The 7,615-nt window shown below is 45.0% G+C and overlaps 2 long non-coding RNA genes across 2 annotated transcripts; one reads left to right on the plus strand and one right to left on the minus strand.

The window, feature by feature from the left end:
* Positions 1 to 297: 297 nt before the first annotated feature.
* Positions 298 to 2,355, minus strand: LOC119012546. Its single transcript, XR_005072512.1, has 2 exons — positions 2,315 to 2,355; positions 298 to 937 (listed from the first exon to the last, which is right to left on the minus strand). It is a non-coding gene; the product is annotated as an uncharacterized LOC119012546 (long non-coding RNA).
* A 106-nt stretch (positions 2,356 to 2,461) lies between these two features.
* On the plus strand, positions 2,462 to 7,354 carry LOC119012545. The gene is made up of 3 exons (XR_005072511.1): positions 2,462 to 2,587; positions 6,035 to 6,205; positions 7,216 to 7,354. It is a non-coding gene; the product is annotated as an uncharacterized LOC119012545 (long non-coding RNA).
* The last annotated feature ends 261 nt before the right edge of the window (positions 7,355 to 7,615 follow it).

Here is a 7,615-nt window from a genome sequence, read left to right on the forward strand (position 1 = left end):
ATAAGTCGGGGATGAACTAGTGGTCGAAGTTCATGTTGTGTCTGTTTAATGAATCATAAGCTGAAGACTCATTCTGCACGTCCACGGCTGATATAACGTCCTCATAATGAATCATTCCCTTAAAGCTTTCATCCTCATCCATATAAAAACCATTTCTCTGCTGCGTGAATTGTGTAATATCACATCAGGATCGGAGACAATAGTTGGCGAGTGTGTGTGATTATTGAACTGTCTCATCTGCCAGTCTCTGCTTTTATAAAGTCTATATTTTCTTTGAGCTTGGACTTTTTAACAGCGTGTTCATGGTTGGGAGTGTTTTACTGCTGATTGGATTACATTGCGAGCGTGTTGTGTCCCCTTTATGCCTTTACACACCCCTCTAATCTGGTTTACACACTGATACAGCAGACAAGGGGAGGATTTCCCTACAACCAACTGAATCAGACCTCACATAAAAATGTTTTCATGGGACACAGGTTTTGTTGACTGCTCAGCCGCTGTGATGAGCACGCGTCGGCTTTCAGACCTCGACTGGTATTCTGCACAGCTGAGAGACGTCGCCGGGAAGGAAATCGATTTAATAATCTGTTCGGAAAACAAACAGCATGCTCCGGCGTTGGTCCGATAATGCTGCGTTGATCCGTTCTTCCACCCCGGACCTCATCCCTTCTTGGACAGAACAAGTCTGTCGGCCTTGTGGACAATCTGGAGCTCGCTGGTTTTACAAGCTGTTTATGAAACTATTCAATTTTAAAACCAAAATCCTCTTTTGGCTAATATCTTCTGTGCAGTCTAGAGTCTCACTGTTCACCGAGAGGCAGCTGAGCCCAGATAAGCTGAACCCCCACATGATCCACAGTCCTGGTCCAGGCGGACTCCAGTCAGCTAATGGTCCACTGGTCCCGCAGCTAACTGAGCACTCCAGTCTGATGAAACACTGCTCGATAAAAAAAAAAAAAACTTTCAGATCTTTTCAGATAAATCCTCTTTCACTTCCATGAAAATCCATCTCCTTCAATACCAGACAAAATTACAATGACGCAACAAACTCTCTCATATTATTCTTCAAATCTGTGAAAGCGAGAGAGCAACACACGCTTAAATTACAGCACTTCAGAAAAAGCAGTGAGCCCACAAACACTCATGTATTGGTACTCACTAACTAAGACTGTTATTTGGGCAAACACAGCAGCAGCTAAACAGAAGCGGTGCAGTAGGAAACAACTCATACTCTTACATAACATCTTGTATTTGATGACATGTTTATGCGTGCGGCTGTCTGATGTGAACACACATGACTGTGCAGGACTGTATGTGTGTGTGTTTGTGTGCAGTATGCAGATCGAGCGTCAGGACAGACTGCTCCCCTGCTGTTCTCTGCAGGGACTATGATTAGCTCGTCTCTCCAGGACAGAGACCTCAGCCAGCATCTGTGTTGCTGCTCTGCGACCTTATTGATGAGCCGCCACGAGCTGTAACAGGCACGCTTTGTGCCGCAGCACGCCTCCTGTAGGAGCATCACGGGCAGGACAGGAAACCTGCGAGCCTCCCTGTGAAACAAACTACTCTGTGGCTCAGACACCGTGGCAAGTACGTTTAAAATGAGCTGCAGCCGAGTCAGAAAGTGATGTAGCAGTCCCGTTGCGCAAGACTTTTTTTGGTTCCGGGCTGAATTTCAAAAACCCCTCTGGGCTGATTGCAGTGGATTCAGATCACCTGTGTGCAGGTGAGGAGACTGACTCCTGATTAATGAGTGGAAGCAGCTTGAGGCCTTTTGTGAAGGTTTGACTCACTGCAGACTTCATCCTGAGAGATTACCAGTCAGAAACTGATCTGTTAAGATTTGTTGTCTCATTTCCTTCTAGTTGACAGGAATTGTGTTTATTCTTCATCCAAGTTGAGTGACCACAAGAAGTCACCAGTCCCTCAATCTGTAAACTATGAGCCAAATTCCAACGCAATTTCAATTCTTTCCCCAACAACTAAACCCAACTGTTTTGTGTTCACACCCAGGAGCAGCGTTTCCCCATGTAGTTTTCAAATCCAGCGTGATGAGAACTCAATGCGTTATGGTCCTTTTCTTTATAACAAGCATCAAACAACCACTACGAGTTTGCCAATTTGTGCATGACGGTTTGTGTTGCACTGATTCTGTTACATTTCCCCAGAAAACAAAATGTGGCAGTGGGAATAAAACACACAGCCGTCTGCTGATTCTATCAAAATGATTGGACTCAAAACTGAAGGTGAGGTAGGAGGTACTGGACGGGAGGGAAGCAAAATGTATAGAAACCGGCCAAAAGAAAACTCTCACACAGAAAGCCGACTGATGGTGTCGACTCCCTGGAGACACTCGACCATCTGAGCAGAGGAGCTGCAACCTCCTTATATAACCTCCCAGCTGACAATCAGTCAGAAATCAGTCAGCTGAGGGAAACAGGTGTGAACAGCTCCTGATGACCTGAGAACTGGATCTCAAGAAATCTCTGCTCACCCTGCAGGGAATCTCTGATCTCTGTCCATAATAAGTTCTGATGAGGGATAATAAAGAAGGAATCACACATCTGGGAGACTTTTGTCTAAACGTGTAAGTGAAACTTATGTTTCTACAGCCTGACACACTGCAGCATTACATCACCTCAGCATTCAGGTTTCCCACCCTGAGCAGGACGTTGGAGGAAAATGGCCGCCGTGTTTCTGAAGCGAGCTGCTCAGCTTTTGTTTCCGATGTGGCTGCTCGTCTGCGCTGCAGAGAAACAATTCCCCTGTGGCACGAAAAGCATTTTCCCCAAAGAGAAACTGTTGACAGGACGTAAAGAACCGCAAACAAGGTTGATTATGACTCTTTGCATTCTGAGGTTTTATGGTCGTAAAACTGTGACATCATCATAATGTGTCTGTACGTGCTGAGGGGGAACATGAGCATATTTAATGAGCTGCATAACCAGGAAGCTCCATGTTTGCATCTACGCACACTTGACCTCCTGCTTGTTGCAGCTGAAAGAGCACAAAATGTATCCTGGAAGCATCTTTACTCTCAGTTCTACGGACGACTGCAGAAACAGACACTTCTTTGAATTTCGTCTGACACCTCGGCGGCTCCCTGTGGAGACGAGGTTTCATTCAGTTCTATACATCAGCAATACAATTATTTATAGTGTCTTGTTTTCCCCACGGTGAAACGGTCTCAAGTGTTTTTCTAAAGTGCCTCAGTTTGGGTGAACAGCACTTCCATTTATGCTATTTTTCTATTTCAAATTGTCTCTCGGTGACAAGGAAAGAAAGTGCCTGAGTCCCGAACAATGTCAGGTGTGTGCAGGGAGAGTCGGCTTGTTCTCAGGTTTTCACTGCCAAATGTGGAAGCTAAAGCTGAGCTGCAGAGAAGAAAAGCTACAGTACTCGGTACTTTAATATTGTATTTATTTGCGTGCACTGAAACCTTAAAAAAGTGCAGCAAGCATAAGTTGTCTTGAGTAGAGTTACTCCGGAAAGTAAGTGAAAGTAGAGAAGTTTCAGATTTCCAAAGTTAAAAAACTGCTCTGCACCTCATATTGTCCAGAGGTTCCACACTTTCGTTCTGACGCACCGACACTTAACTTCATGTCGTACGTCCCGTAATCTTTAACCCAGGTTGATCTCTCTGCTCTCACTATCCTGCTAGCTGAGTTACAACAACACAACCGTACCGCCTCGTCCAAAGCAGGCTGCTACCGCTCGCCACGACACTCTGGGGAATGCATCGGGGATTTTCTTTTTCTGTCTTCTGGGAACACACACTGAGAGTGGATTACATTTTTCTAAAACACCTTTTAGGGGACTGGGTGCTGTGAAACATTTCCACATCGCTGCCATATGTCTGACTGACACACAAACACAAATTCCATAAACAAGAGTGGCTTCATCTCCTTACAAACGACGATCTGAAGCGCTGTACGTACTGTGTTTAAAGCGTACAGTCGTGCAGGCTCTCAGCAGGAAGTGTTTCTGTGTTTCTGTCGAGGTCGTAGTGAAGCTGCAGTTCTACCCATACGTTTGTTTCTGCAGCAGCCACCTCGACTCCTGCTGTTCTCTTTATCTCCTCCCACCATAAAGCCTCTCCTCGGTGCACTCGCGAGCATCTTATCTGGGCAGCACTGTCTCCACACCGGCACAGATGTTCATATCAGGCTATTGCATCACTTTTTCTTTCCTGGAGACAGGCAGCAGAGAGGAGAAGTACAAAAGGAGCGGGAATAAATCATAGCTTTTGTTATTCTAATTCAGAAGGGTGCAGATGGAGGGGTTGGCTGCTTTGGAAAAAAAAAAAAAAAGTACAGAGAACATTAGCAAAACATGATTATAAATGATACCATGAAGAGTCTGGTGTGAGAATTCAGTTCCAAAGTTGGGAAAACAAGTTTCAAAAGGATTATTGTGCTGAGAATCAAAATCCACTGACAGACAACTGAAGTCACTAACGTGTCGTCACGTATGCCGAGTTTGTCGGTGAACTTTGCATTGGATTCGCTTTGTTCAAATACCAATTATATTAAGAGAGAGAGACTGATAAATAATACATGTCTCACTTCTGTGCAGACAAAAACAGGAAAACAAAGACTAACTAAAGAATAACTCCCAACGTGTGCAAAGCTCATCTCATCATTTGAGCCGCTGCTGCTAATAGAATTATCTAAAATGAGATGGAATGTAACACAGAGCCAAACATCTGGAGGCTCAGAGGGAAACAAGTCAATAAACAAGATTAAAGCAGCTACAATCAATATTTTTTAATGGTAAATTTGATCAAGTAACAATGTGACAATGTCAAAATTTACAAAGGGTCTGTTAAAACACTGACTATAAAGAGAATCACATCCTAAACCTGCAGCACTTCTCGTCTCTGCAGAGCTTCATACTGAGTTTCAGCTCTTTGTTCATCCGTCCGACCCACAATTTTACCATTTCTGTTCGCTCTTGTGTCTTGTAGCGTTGGATTTGTCCACAGCAGGCAGCTGATTTCATAGAAAAAGCTTTTAAACCTCGAGGTGCTCTGCCTGCTGAGCACCAAACAGCTGAGAGCATGTTGCGGCTAAAAAGCCCCGAAATGTCCTTCAGGAGCGGCTCGAGACTGAAAAACAAGCGACAGCAGAGGAGGAAACATTGGACGTGAAGCACAACTGAACTACGACTCTCGTAGTTCTTGGACCAGCTGAAAATATCGCTGCTCCCTCTGTACCAGTTCACTACAGCAGCACATCCTCCAGAGCACACTCAGGATGGACGCTCAGGAAGTAGTGAAGGAGGGCGCTAAGTGCGACCTCGCTCTAAACCGAATCACAAAGCCACTCCTGCACCGCCGCCTCCACCAGCCCGGCGACAGCAAATATACGGTTTGAGAGTTTATGTCAGACGGTCGGGTCCAAACAGGCCATTACTAAAGCAAGTGGGGCTGTAGTGCAGAACAAGGTTGATGAAAGGGCACCACCAGCCCTCTTATTAACACAAATAAGGAGATGGGAACACACCCCCTTTATTTTTAGGAAGATTTGAAGGGAAGCAACCATTTTACCTCCTCACCCGACCAGCCGCTGCCTCCTGGGGCCACTTCTGTGCAAACATCCATCAAACTGCAAATAAAAATACCGTCACTGGAGCTCTGTGGGGATTTATGCAATTATTCAACTGGTTTTATCAATTTAAGTATTGAACAACTCACAAAACACCAACCGTTGTTTGTCAAATGATGCTTGCTAATAACTTTTCTTTTTCCTGCCGTATACAAATTCCTCAATTCATTAGAAGTTGCAGACGTTTCCTCAGCTGAGCGCTTTGGCACTGCCGCTGGAGAACAACACGGTGGATGTCGGGGAAGAAAAAATAAATAAGCACCCCATTTAACGCACCTCTAACCATATTTGCCACATTCATCATCATCATCTATTTTACCTTGAAGCCAGTATTTTGTGCGAGATACAGTGTGTGCACAGAGGCCCGTGACACGAGCGCCGCCGAGTGCAAACAAAGCCGGAGCGCTGATGTTTGTTTCTCCCTGCAGAGAACGCAGCGGACCACAGTGACACTAAACCTGGTCGACTCTAAGAACAAATGGCAGGAGGAGAGCGCCAACACGCAGCCAAGGTCCTTTCTGCCCCCGTGGCTGCTCGCTGATCGAGGATGATAAATGGCTGAACATGGCCGAACCCTCATTTGGCTCTCACAGCATCAGGTGATAAAAGCGAAGCCCTTGTCAGGGATGGAGTGTGCTCTGCTCTGCAAGGACAAGGCCTCACACCCACAGAGACACTAGAGGAGAATGGACTTAATATTCACAGCAGGCAGGCAGGCAGGCAGGCAGGCAGGCAGGCAGGCAGGCGGTGTGTTCGGGAGCTGGCTGTGGAAATACAAGAGACGTGTCAAGACACAACTCTGTAGCCGAGTAAAGAACGACTGTAATCACACACAGAGGTGGAACTACAGCATGTATTCACAGTAAACCACATCATGAAGCTGCTGGAAATATCAACCCGTCTTCACATTAGCTGTTTTACAAGCTGAACTCACATTTTGCAGGTAAACGTGAACATTATCGTCGACTCCTTCATAAACTAAACGAGCTCGGCAACTGCATCACACTTCAGGACGATTCGACGGTTAATTATCCGAGCGGGTCTTACCGAGCTAATCACGTATCAAACATCCCTGCATAATGTGAATCTACTCTGACGAAGTGAACAGAACAGGAAGGAGGAAAAAAAATCTTTTAATTAAAGGAAGCAAGCAAACAAAGTAAAAGCCACGGCTAATTATATTCAATCAGTTTGCAATCATAATGTTGCGTGTCTCAATTACAGGATTTCAATGCCCTCATCGCTGTAATCGCACAAGGCGTGTTTGGATGTGTGCAGCCGGCCTCCTCTGTTTAAAAAATGCCCACCCAGCTTCCTATTATTATAGCATGCTGCCTTTTGGGATAATTGATTTGGTTTAATATAATAGAGGACGGTGAGCAGGTCTCAAAGGAAATAGGACTGTCATCTGCCTTCCATTCTATTATAACACGTCGTCCCCTCACCTCAATCTGCTGATCTCCACAACTAATGAAGTTGTATTTGCATACACGCCGACGCCACGCGGAGACAGACGTTACACACAGCTGCAGATGATTGTTTTGTCTTCAGTATATCTATTTTTGTGCACGTCGAGGTAAAAATATTTTTGCTTTTGCTTTTTTCGCAGGTCGGGGAAACAGAGCTGTGCTTCATATCTCAGATGATGAGACGAAGATGGTCGTCTGATGTATAAATGTGAGCAATGTTACTGTCTAAACATTGAGAACAAGAACACAGATCCCTGTCATGTGATGTGACATAAAGCAGCACGTACAGAAATATCCAGTATTCTGCTGTCGTGTGTGTTCCTCAACCCAGCGAGTTTTAAGTGCAGCTGCTCACAAAATGTACAAACGACACGTTTAAAGACGACGTATGTAGTTTGAATGATGCCGTCAAAAGAGAAAATGAAGTGATAAGTCTCAGATAAAGTCTGTGCAGCTGTATCAAGGTTGTGTTTATTATCCAGATGTTTGAAGGAAACTGACTCACAGATCGACTGTGAAAACAGGTTTGTTGTTTTATGA

Source organism: Acanthopagrus latus, chromosome 22 (genome assembly GCF_904848185.1).
Source record: "Acanthopagrus latus isolate v.2019 chromosome 22, fAcaLat1.1, whole genome shotgun sequence".
Taxonomy (NCBI): domain Eukaryota; kingdom Metazoa; phylum Chordata; class Actinopteri; order Spariformes; family Sparidae; genus Acanthopagrus; species Acanthopagrus latus.